The following is a 12,588-nucleotide window of genomic DNA, read 5'->3' as shown; positions in this document are numbered from 1 at the left end:
AGAAAATATGAAACGAGAGGAGAAGACAAAGCAAGGTTTCATTAATGCCCATCTCTGAAGTTGTTTTCCTCCATAATTTTAAATGGCAATTTTGCTTTGCTTTCATAGATTATTCAGGATTGAGAGTCAATGCATAAAAGCGTTCCTTATATAAGGCAAGGCTAGAAATAAAGTAATGCAAACACAAAGAAAGTAAAAAAAAAAGACCATATATAACTTAAAGAAGACCACATTCAATTAGCAAATGTTTGTTTTGCTGCTTTAAAAAAAAAAAAGGAAAAACTGTTAAACTTTGTAAAATGTACAGACACATTTCTCCTATTAAGGAAACAGAGATTTATATATGTGGAAATATATTTATCATGTGTGCGTAAGGATTTATACAATTTAAGCTCTCTGTGCCATGAGAAAATCATCATTTGTAGAGTACAGATTGCCTAACTTTAGACACATAGATACTACACGATCTATACCAAGCCAACTACCTCTTTTTTCCTGGATTAAAGACTTCACCGCGTTTGGCTTGTATGTACCACAGGTACCGTAAATAACTCAACTTATGCTTATATCAAACAAAAGTAAAATTTGCCACAACTGGGCCCATTCACATTCCATTAAGGCTGAAGACCCTGCATACCACGACAGGACATCCTTGGAGCCGATATTCTGAGAGCCAAATAGGCCTTAGCACTGCTCATTTTTGTACTCCATAATCAACAGTCCATGTTAGTTATTTTAAAGCCATGTTATTTATGGAACATACACTTCAAAGTAATTGCCTTCTCAAAACATACAAAAGTACACTAATAAAAATAAAATAAAATGGTTGGATAACATGCTGACCAGTAAAATGCTTAAAAGTTTGTAAATGAAGCAGAGTTCCTGGGCTTAACTTTCCAATTGAGTTAGATTTTTCTAGTAATGATGTTATTTTCTTTGGCTAAATTTACTGAAAAATGCTTTGGAATTGGTCAGAACCCAGCCATAATGATTACTGACTGTTGTATGGAGTCCATTTACTACAACACAAAAATACCAGCTGTTGCAGTACCTCCTGAGAGGCCTTACCAAATATTTTAAAATTGAAGTTCAATCCATCCTTCATTAAAAAAAGAGAGAGTCCCAAACGCCAGGAACGGACCGCAGCGTATCAAGTGCACCTGAAGCATTTACAATACCCAGCAGAACAATTACAATCCTCCTTTAAGAAGGCTAATTTGTGAAATGTCATTATTCCAGTTGCACCCTGCTTCTACATATCACACTGCAAGGGCTTCTGCTGGCAGTCGCCACGTGGAAGCAGTGAAATCCCCGCAGGTCCCGGAGCTGACAACGTCCCAGATCTACTCATCCCGGCAGCCCTAGAGCTCCCGGGGCGCGCGTGACATCTAGTGGTCAGCCGCAGAAGTGCAGGTGTTTGTAGCACAAATTGTGTGTCTTCAGTGAAACAAAACCTCACTTAATTTCATCCAATGTGCACACATATACACACACTCAGAAAGTTATAAGAAATCAACTAGTGGGCCTAATTTCCAAACACATCTTCCTCCCTGTTTAGGAAGTACTCAATAATATGAAACTTTAAGTACAATCATAAACTAATAATACTAATAGGCCATCATTTCAAGAGATAATAACTGGGCCCAGTAAGCCAACTGTAGATTATTTCACCAGTTACAAGTATTCTAAATTTACATTTTCAAAATCTAATTACATATAAGAGTGAACATTTTCATTTACAAATATTTCAGATTGGTTTTTTTTTAAATTAAAAAAAGCTCAATCCTAAAGATTCATTATTTACATCAACCAATGCAAACAATGGACTGGTATCTGTTAACATTATTAGAACCCTCAACATTACACTGTAAGTAAATAAAGGAGGTAACATATAGAGAAGTGGCATAAATCTGTTTATATAAAACAGTATCTACACCTTTTATACCAGCAGTTCTCAAAAGTGTAATCCCCAGACCCCTGGTGATCTCCAAGACCCTTCCAGAGAATTCTGCAAGGACAAAACTATTTTCATAAAAATACTAAGATGTTGTGCACCTTTCTCACTGTATGGGCATTTGTGCTGACAATTCTTAAGACGAGGTGTGTAAAAAAAACTGGCTCCAGCACAAATCGAGACAGTGGCACCAAACCAAGCTAGGAGATAATAGTGCCTCAGAAGATCAATTCCTGAGCACCATCTTTTTAATATCCTGTATTCTGCTGCAGCTGCTGTCTCTAGGAAAAGCACCCGTGCAATTGTTTGCATTGTTAACTAGATGCTTAGTTGTTTTTTTTTTTTCCCCAACAACAACAGCTTTACTTGAAAGAACAACTGAAAGACAAACTATGGTCATTCAGACTGGGGTGTCTGGCAGACATTTTCTTGAAAATGAATGAAGTGAGTCTGCAACTTCAAGGAAAACTACTGTAGTACAAAGCATGAGCTATCAAGAGAAAACATAATTTTACTTAACTCGCACTCACTAAAGGCTGTCCTTGCTCTGCCCAGTGCCATGTGACCTGAAACACATGCATATTGGAACCATGCCCTCACTTGGCAGAGTAATTCAACTTCACCAAACTCAAAGGCTTTTCTGAGACCATCGGTGGTGATATTAATGAGTGTGACTTCTTAAAATTGTGTCAACATTTGGATAGTGTGTTGACATTTAGATCTGCATAACTCAGTGAACCCAAATTTTCCAAATTATCAATGTGATGATATTAGAAAATCATGCATGAAAAAAAGATTCCTTCAAAGTGCAAGACAGACCAATGGATTTCCAAGGACCAATATGATAACGTCATCGATCTAGTCTCAGATTCCACATGGCAACTCACCCTGAAGAACCTGACAACTTTTGGTATAGTGTCAAAGAAGAATATTCACAATTAACTGAAAAGACTATTAAAATCCTCGTCCCTTTTCCAACTAAAGATCTATGTGAGGTTGACTCCCTTTATATCCTTCAAGAAAGCAGACACAGATACAATAATATGACTTTCTTCTAATATAAAATAGAGATTTGCGACTCTAAATTCTCACTAATGTTTTTGTTTTAGAAAAAAAAGTTAGCTTCCATAAAAAATTGTATTTATGTGAACATGTATTGAATTTAATTCATATTTTAAATGAATTTTTAAATGTTTTTTTAATTTCTCAGTTTTCATTCCCAATATGGTAAATATCAATCTATATAACCCTAATAAAGTCTTTGAAATCGTCAATAATTTTTAACAGTGTAAATAGTTCCAGAGATCAAATAGGTTGAGAACTGCTGTTCTATGCCAGGAATCAGCAGATGTTTTTTTTGTAAAGGGTCAGACAGTAAATATTTTAGGCTTCGTGGACCCTACAGTCTGTCTCAATGCAGTCAATACAGATATGAGTGGGTGTGGCTATTCCCATAAAACTTCTGTTTCCAGAAACAGGCGGAGGGTCAGGTTTGCTGGCCAAAGTATTTCAGTAACATATTTATTGATCATTATTTAAATTTCAATTTTTATGATGGAAAAGTATGCAAAGTAATCTTTCTGTAGGATTTTTTAAATGCAGTTCCTTATCACAAACGAAATCACATTCAATTCTGTTTATGATAAGGAACTGCACTGAAAGAATCTGAGAGTCTGTCACTATAAATAAAAAATATGCTTATTTATAACTGGCACAGTGTTAGAGTGTCATATATTAAGAAAATGTGCTTTACACAACAAAAACAAAAGAATCCTAGATTTCAAGAAAAAGGGAATAATTATGGAAGACTAAAATTTTCTACATTTTACAAGCTCCAAATGGGCCAATTATGATGTGAATACAGAACTCACATCAAATAGAAAGGAAACAAATAGAAAGGAAAAGCACTGAAACAACAGAAAAATAGGATTCTACTAAGAGAGTCCTCGAACTCCTCAAAGACTTAAAATAGGGAAGGAGAGGACATGCTGCCTTGGCATCCCCTGGCTAGGAGGGACCCAGGCTTAAGACAGCCAAGAAGGTCTGCGGGGAGCCCACAGGTGAAAAGGGGCATCACCCGTCCCACGGGAGGCAGCGGCTCTCTGGAGGGACAGGTGTCACCAATGTCCAGCTGGTACTTCTGAGCAAGGAGCTTGGTCCACACTACCAGAGCTACTGAAACCACCCGCCCCCATATTCTTTTCTCAGACCATCCTCAAGTAAAGCCAGCAGCATCCACAGGCAGGTCTGCGCACAGCTGGACCCTTCTCTGGTGATGATCCTTTCCTGTTGCATTTATTTTCTACCACCCACGGCTAAAAAATCTTGGATAGTTTTCAAAATTATACCACTATACCATTAGCATTCCCTTAAGTCTTCTCTACTGGAAAAGCTGATCTTGGAATTGTGTTTTTTTATAAAACAGAACGTCCACATAATCTGATATTTTCGTTGTGCTTATGTGCTCCATTTGATTTCCTTGAGGACGGAACCCAGAGCATCAGCGTCCCTAAGAACTGTGCATGACAACCCTAGTTCAGAAGTACTTTCATGTGTCACTACCGTCAACATTCAAAACTCTCCTCTCCTTCCAAGTTAAAGACACACGTTACTTTATTCATGGGGAGACAGCCGCCTGATTTTGAAATCAGACAGAACTGGGATCACATTCCCAGCATTGTGTTACTGACTGTATGATCTTAGACATGCCACTTAAAGACGATTGAATGAGATGTCATAAGACATCTCTAACCTGTAATAGTCAATCAACACATGACAACTTTTATTAAGACTTTTCTATCCCATTTCCATCACTCTATTTCTCATTTCCTCTAACCTAGCTAACTTTTAGAGGTCATGCAATGGAAAAGATTACCAGCTTCGAAGGAGACAGACCTGAGTTTAGTAATTGACTCTCATTAAGTGAACAATCTACAGGTATGAGACCCTGGGAAGGCACATAGATGACATTAAAAAAGAAAGAAAGAAAGAAAAATAATAGTACTACAGCTAGCATTAATAGAATACATTTCCAAGACAATGGGTTAAAAACTTGACATGCATTATTTCACTTAATCATGTTAGATGTCACTCTAGAGGGTAAGGACTACCACCCCCTCAGGGGAGGAGGGAACTGGATTTTAAGCCACCTGCCCTGAGCCTGCAGATTAGGGGATCTAACCTGAGTGTGAGCGAATCCAGTGCCCGTATTCTTAACTAGACTGCATAGCACTGCCTCTCAATTTCACCTTTACCTCCCTCAACCAACCCCCTCAACTGTCAAACAGAAAAAAATACCTCCACCTCATTCACTTCTTATGATGCTTAAAGGGAAAAAGATGTTTAACATACTGGGAACATACAAGCTGCTCAAGTATTAGCTCTCCCCATCCCTCGACTTTTCTCTTACTATCTTTAATTTTACCCTGTTGATTTGCAAATAAAGCTTCTACTCCGTAACTGAGTCCTTCAACTTGCTTTTCACTCCCTTTATATTGTAACTTCTCTGGTATATTCAAAACCTCAGGTAGGTTTAGAAAACAGTCTTCTCAGCTATCGATCCACTTATCCCCGAACTATAGTCTACAGCACACCTACAAAACCTATACCCCATAAAACCCCCAAATATTTCCAGAACCTACAGCCACATCTCGCAAAGTGAGCAAGGATGCTGCCTTTTTGTGTTCTTTGCAAAGAAGCCAGGAACCACTCAGATTCTACCAAGTTTTCTTATTAATAAAAGATCATCACAGACTTAACTACAATTTTTATCTAGGAACTTCAAAAACAGGAGATCTATTTACTTAGGTTGGATTGTATGATGTGCAAATAAATTGTTTAAAAATGAACAGAGAGAAACAAGCGCTAGAGAAAATGTAGAGAAAGAGATGTACCCACTCCTGTCCGTAGGGAAGCTGAGAGGTGCAGCCCCTTGGAGGGCAGTGTAATGATTCCACAGGAGGCAGGGGGTGGGGCTGCCATATGATCCTGAAACCCCACTGCTCAGTATATACCTGGAAGAATTGAGTGTGGGGACACGAATGCATTTGCACACTGGTGTTTATGGCAGCAGTGTTCATAATTCACAATGGATGGAGGTGGCCTAAGGGTACAACGACGAGGAATGGAAGAGAGAACTGTGGTGTATACAAACAACAGTTGAGAGGCATGCAAGTAGGCGAGTAGGTGAGTGAACCGTAAAGAATGTGTTAAATGAAATGTCAGGAACAAAAAGACAAATATTATCATGCCTCACTCAAATGCACTAACTATAGCATAAAAACCCAGTGAACTGAAGTCGAGAGCATGGGTTACCAGGTCGGGGCCCATTGTAAAGGGTCCTAGACTGTGAGCTCTTACAGCAGTCACATATATTCAGGAGTTGTAACTGTTATTTCTAAATTCTGAGAAACTGAGGTGTTTTGTATATTGCCTGGTTGTTCCCAGAAACTTTGGATGTAGACTCAGAGTTAGAGTGCTGAAGCTATGAAAGTCAGCACTACCACATACAGGAACTGTTTAAAAAGTTGAAAAATGGATCAGACTTTGACTAGAGATATGAATGAAGCTGAACTTGATAGGACTGGAGTAGAACAGAATACAGGGTAAAGGATGATATCGTCCATATTTGGAAACTTCAACTTCTGTGTGAGACCAAAGGGAGAGATATTTATTTGATGCAAAATTTGTATTTTGGGTAGTGCATTAACTAATTTAAGTTGTACGGTCACTTCACTTGAACATCATAAGTATATGGAATCTTGAATGGGGCATGAGATCTTTTCGGTTTGTCTAGGTTAGTTTGATACCCCGATATATTCCAGAGTAATTTGGGCAGTGAATGACGAAGTATTTGCAAAGTCCTCTTGGAAAACTGAGGAGAAAGGTAGAAATATTCAACCTACCCACTTTCCCCTACTTCACAAGCAGTAGGGAAAACCAAATCAAGAGGCTAAGCCCTCAATCTTGGGGTTTGCCCCTATGAAACTTATTCCTACAACAGATAGGCTAAGCCTACTTAAACTTATGCCCAAGAGTCACCCCAGAGAACCTCTTTTGTTGCTCAGATGTGCCCTCTCTCTCTAAGTGAACTCAGCAACTGAACTTACTGCCCTCCCCACTACGTGGGACATGACTCACAGGGGTTTAAATCTCCTGGCAACGTGGACCAGAAATCCTGGGATGAGCTAGCACCCAGCACCATAGGATTGAGAAAACCTTCTTGTCCAAAAAGGGGAAGAGATCAATGAGACAAAATAAAGTTTCAGTGACTGAGAGGTTTCAGAATCAAGAAGTTATCCTAGAGGTTGTTCTTATGCATTATATAGATATCCCTCTTTATGGTGTATTGGAGTGGCTAGAGGGAAGTACTAGGAACTCTTGAGCTGTATTTCAGTAGCTTTGATTCTTAAAGATGACTGTATGAAGATATAACTTTTACAATGTGACTGTGGGATTGTGAAAACCTTGTGTCTGATGCTCTTTTTATCCAGGGTATGGAAAGATGAGTAAAAAATATATATATATGGATAAAAATAAATAATAGGAGGGATAAGGGGTAAAATAAACCGGGTAGATGGAAATACTAGTGGTTAATGAGAGGGTGGGATAAGGGATATAATACATATGAGTTTTTTTTCCTTTTTATTTCTATTTCTGGAGTGACACAAATGTTCTCAAAATGATCATGGTGATGAATACACAACTAAGAGATGATATTATGAGCCACTGATTATACACCATGTATGGACTGTATATGTGTGAAGATTTGTCAATATAAATATTTTTTTAAACACTATATAAAAATACTATATATATATATGAGGCCTAAAAATAAATGAACAAGCAAGCCTAATTAAAATTATGTATCATTTCCTATTCAGATTAACAAAGCATAAAAATAGAAAAACAAATGTTTGTTATTAAAAAGCCACATACTATATAAATTATAATCAAGTTACCAAAACCTAGCCCTTTAGCAATAAAGCTTGTAACAGTTCTGATTAGCTGTACAGGTATGGGAAACCATAAGGTGAGACAGCCTAGCAAAGACATGAGTTAAAAACCAAATAAGCACAACTCATCAAGGATAGATTTGGCAGAAACGACATAAAATAACTTACAAACTAATAGAGGTCCTGATAGCTGTGTACTAATCCAGTAAGTAGCTCTCAGAGATGGGGAAGTTTAATTCTAGCCACAAGCAAACTGACTCAGGGTACAGCTGTGAATCCAGGGCAGTCTTCACAGCAGCATATAAACAGTGGCCATGGAATTCAGGTTTGAGGTACCAAAGCATTGCTGTATCTAAACTCACTTTTTTTTTTTGGTTGAGGGTTAGTGGTAATATCAGACTACATCAGGTGATAATGCTATAGCTTTGGGGTTCAAAAAAATGATTTTGACCATAACCAAATTATTAATGACAACTGAACTGCTATATCTACATATACAATGTCCTTAACTTGGAAAACACTCTTTTATTTTGGAAAATCTTCTGACTGTGGTAGATGATGACACTACTTAACAGTATTTCCTGACTGATACACTGATCACTTGCAAAAATTGTCCAGTTTTTAAATAATATGTCATCTGTATTTAGTGGGTACTAATTAGTATCATGTAGTTTAGCCTACTAAAAACATTTCCAGTGAGTCTAAGTATTTATAAACATGATTTCATGTGTCTACTGATTTGAAGACAGAAATGATGCAAACTATCTAGTTTATTCTGTTTTTCAGTCTTTATATCACAGTTCTCAAAAAGAAAGCTCTCCAAAAATTGACTGTAAGATCTCAATCACATCATGATATCAGAGTTAATAAGGGTTTTCTAATGGAGGACAACACTAAAGCAATAAGTTAAATGTAATATACAATGGCTGCATTTAATGGCCAAATGATCAAAGATAAATTTTACATATGCAAATTTTTCAAAGCTTCCATAAATAAATAGTGATAAAAGAAAATATGAAATCTAGAAGCATGTTCAATTATAACACAAACAACTTTCTGCCAAGTTAGGTATTTCTCCATGATGAGCTATCTCTACCTGAAGGAAATGCTCACTTGCGCGGATCTGAGCTCATGTTCATATTTTCCATCTCCCAGCTTAGGAATCCATAAAAAGATTGCCAAAACCGAGAACTGTGACAATTACAATAGTGACTATAATCCCTTCAAAGGGAAATTGGAAACTCCAGTGTTATATTGTGGAGAAAAATAGTGAATCATTTATTAACTACAAGAGAATCTATTTGGTATTGACTCTTCATGTATTACATAGCAGAGAAGCCAGTTATTCCCAAAGGCAACTCTAATTAAAGTATTCCTTTGTTCATGTACATTTTAATGTTATTTTCTTCTACTTCAATATTTAAATTTCATTAATATCAGTAACTGGGAATATACCGACTATTTACAATTTTTTATTTGCATATCATACCTCTGAGAAAGATTGTTTCTGTTTCCATGGCAAAACAAATGAATGGGAGAGGGAAAAAGTGAACATTTCTCAGGTTTCAGGTGAAGAAGAAACACAAATCAAATGTTACCAAGGAAACTGACATGGCAGTCGTGGTCCAAAACCCGGGGTGGGGCGGGGGGATGTCTGCGCAAGAGGCCACTTCATAGAACTCTGCAAAGCCTTTCAGTGGCCCAGCAGGCAGGCTGGCCTGTAGGCACACACCTGGGAATGACCCAGCCAGAGACGGAGAAATTCACTTCATGACAGATGTACGTCTAGAAGCATCTCCTGCTCCCCACGTCCACCCCTCCCTGTACTGAGACACCAGCGCTGCAGCCAGCTCCGGCCGCACATGCCCCGCTTGGGTGGGATATTTCTTTGCTCGCCGGGCACCCGCTGCCCACCCAGGCCTCCAGCAGCCAGTTCTCTGCACCGTGGAGCAGCCTGGCACAGGCTCCTTCTCAGCCGAGAGCAAGGGGGCAGGGGCAACCTCAGAAATGTGTGCCAGGGGCAAACAGCCTCTATCCCGACATCTTATCAACCTTTTCCTCTGGCACTGCTGGCTGTGCTGCAGATAAGAAAAAAAAATGATGCCAGGAAGAGCGAGGGGCAGGCAGAAGGCAGTAAAATCAGGATTTAACTGAAAATGAGCATATTGGCCATGAAAGGGAGAAACCCGCGACCTGACTCCCCTACCCTACGTCACGAGCTAGAGGTCTGCCCACCAGGCAGGAGAAACTGGACAGTCCTCACTTACACACAAAAATAAAAGATCACCATGGAGCTCGAGGATCACCCAGGGAGGCAGCTGGTTTTGTTCTGATCCCATTAAAGGGAAGCTCGAAAGTCAACTGGGAAATCTCCAGCCTCAAGCCTGGCTACAAGCCAAGAGGACCAGACTCCTTCCCTCCACACAGACATGAAGGGGTTGGTCTGGTTTTCTGTCTTCATCCCATGTTTGAGCTGTGGCTGAGAGAGCTGTGATTTCTCTAGGTAAAACCAGGACCTGTGGCCACCGGAAAATAGGTGATGGAAGGGGGATGGGGGGGGCGGGTACTTGTGCTGACAGGGAGTAAGAAATCACCAAGACCTGGTTACAGAAATCAAAGGAAGGTAGCACCAGGGAAGAGCACAGAGCAGATACCTTAGTGCTTCCCTCCGGCCCTGGTGGCGCCAGCCTAAGAACCAACACCTCCTCACAAGCATAGGAAGCCAGTGGCGTCTACACGGCTGGGGGAAGTACAAGGCAGTTCAGCTAACCTCCTGAGTTTGAAGATGGGCTGGCACCTTGAGACAGCTTTTCTCTCTTTTGTCATGCTCACTCTTATCTTGGGCTGTACCTGTCTAGCCCATCCCCAAAAGCATGCCTGGCAACCCCAATGAGGATCTAGGTTAGATTGGTATAGTACTGCTGGATGGTCCAAGAGAAGCTGTGCTTGCATTGGACACTTTCCAGGCAGGGGGCTGCTGCTGCATATTGCATGCACCTAACTGACCTCAGGAGCTACAGAAAAACACAGCATGAAAGTCTGACTTCCCAGGGGAGGAGCACCCAGGCAGCAGCAGTGCAAGAACAACCCAGAATTACTCACCTGCTGGGAAGCCTCTAAAGAAGTAGAAACAATTGGGGGGTAGAATTTTGGACTCTACTTCTTTGGGCTCTAATTCATAAAGAAAAGGAGTTTCATTTGGGACTTGAAACTCTCCTGAAGCAAATAACAAAAAGTTTCATGTGGTTCAGATTTCACTCCCTCAAATCTCACCCTTCAGTGAGCTCTGTGCTGGGACACTGGGAGGTGTTCATAAACGGCATCTTGAGTTCAGCATTGCTATTGATCTCCTCTGGAGTATCAGACTGACATCGGGGTTAAGAAAACTAAAGATGAGTAATGAAAGCGCAGACAAATGTCCGGCTGAGTTTACAGTGTCGTTGGGGATTAATTTAATGCCCCGCTTAGAGCTATGTCAGACTTCAGCAGGCAGGGGCACACTGCAGCCCCGATCATTTCATTTGCCAGGAGGATAGGAAGGGTCCAGGGCAAGTATTAGAAGAACATCCTGAGAGAGGCAGAGGTGCGAGTCCCCTGATAACAGCTTGGTCTTTCTCCCCCTCCAATGGGATGTCCCATTACTGGTTGAATAGAGGCCGAGGAATCACAAGAAAACCAAGCCACGGTTATGACAGGATCACCTTGGAGGGTTATACTCGCCTTAGCTTGGTTACCCGGAAAGCCTGAATTATGCTGAAGCTCCTTCCCCCTGGCTCCCCAAAGAAAATATCCAGCAGAATTAGACTCAAAGTATCACTTTATTAATAGCTGTCAGAGCGCTCAAGTACCCCATGCAGGGCTCTGTGAAGGAGACGTTTCTAACTCTTCCTTTCCAGCCCTATTTCTAGCCATTTTCTTACTAGCTTCACTACACAAACACATGGCTAACCTGACTGCTCAGAGTTACCAGCTAAACATTAAAGCTGCACTGTACTAGCAGATCCAAGCGTTAAATGTTACGCAGTCTCATATCCACTGGGTGGCTACAAAATAAAAATGTAAAAGAGGAACATAAGTGTTGGCAAGGATGCAGAGACGCTGGGACCCCCGTGTAAAATGTTGCAACCACTGAGGAAAAGGGTTGGTGACGCCTCAGAGAGCCGCCTCGCTAATGAAACCTTGCTTTGTCTTCCTCTCCTCTCCTTTCATATTTTTAGTTTAATGTCACTGATGAGTGAGCTCCGGAGGGCAGGGGTACAGTTTGTACATCGCTGTGTTGCCGGAAAACCTGACTGAGCCTAGCATATGTAGGCATCCCACAAGCGTTTAAATAAACACATATGACTTCTCAAACTCTTGATTCCATGCTAAGCAAAACACAATGTGCAGGGCAGCGCGACGGGGGCAGAATTCTCACCTGCCATGCTGGAGACCGGGTTCATTTCCCAGAGTCTGACCATGCCAAAAAGAAAGAAAGAAACACAGCTAACAAAATAATATTTCGAAATGAATTTAATCAGATGTACTGTTTGTATAGGCTAAAAAGTAAAGCCAATTAATTCACCCTTGATTTTTTAAAAAATTGTTTCTATAATAAAAGTGTTTAAAGTTTTATACAGAACAGAGTTTCTTTCTGGGTAGGACTGGGGAGAGTTTGTGTGAATTTTTTCAATTAAATAA

At 40.1% G+C, this 12,588-nt stretch overlaps 2 protein-coding genes across 6 annotated transcripts in view; one reads left to right on the top strand and one right to left on the bottom strand.

The window, feature by feature from the left end:
• The window catches only part of ANKRD26 (ankyrin repeat domain containing 26), a 1,272,391-nt gene that overhangs the window by 1,025,349 nt on the left and 234,454 nt on the right, over positions 1-12,588 (top strand). The gene's annotated exons all lie outside the window — the stretch shown is intronic.
• MPP7 (MAGUK p55 scaffold protein 7) overlaps positions 1-12,588 on the bottom strand; it is a 240,271-nt gene that overhangs the window by 175,134 nt on the left and 52,549 nt on the right. The window lies entirely within an intron of this gene.

The sequence above is a fragment of the Tamandua tetradactyla genome, chromosome 1, assembly GCF_023851605.1.
Source record: "Tamandua tetradactyla isolate mTamTet1 chromosome 1, mTamTet1.pri, whole genome shotgun sequence".
Taxonomy (NCBI): Eukaryota; Metazoa; Chordata; class Mammalia; order Pilosa; family Myrmecophagidae; genus Tamandua; species Tamandua tetradactyla.
The sequence above is the reverse complement of the archived record's forward strand: the minus strand, read 5'-3'. Positions and strand labels throughout refer to the sequence as shown.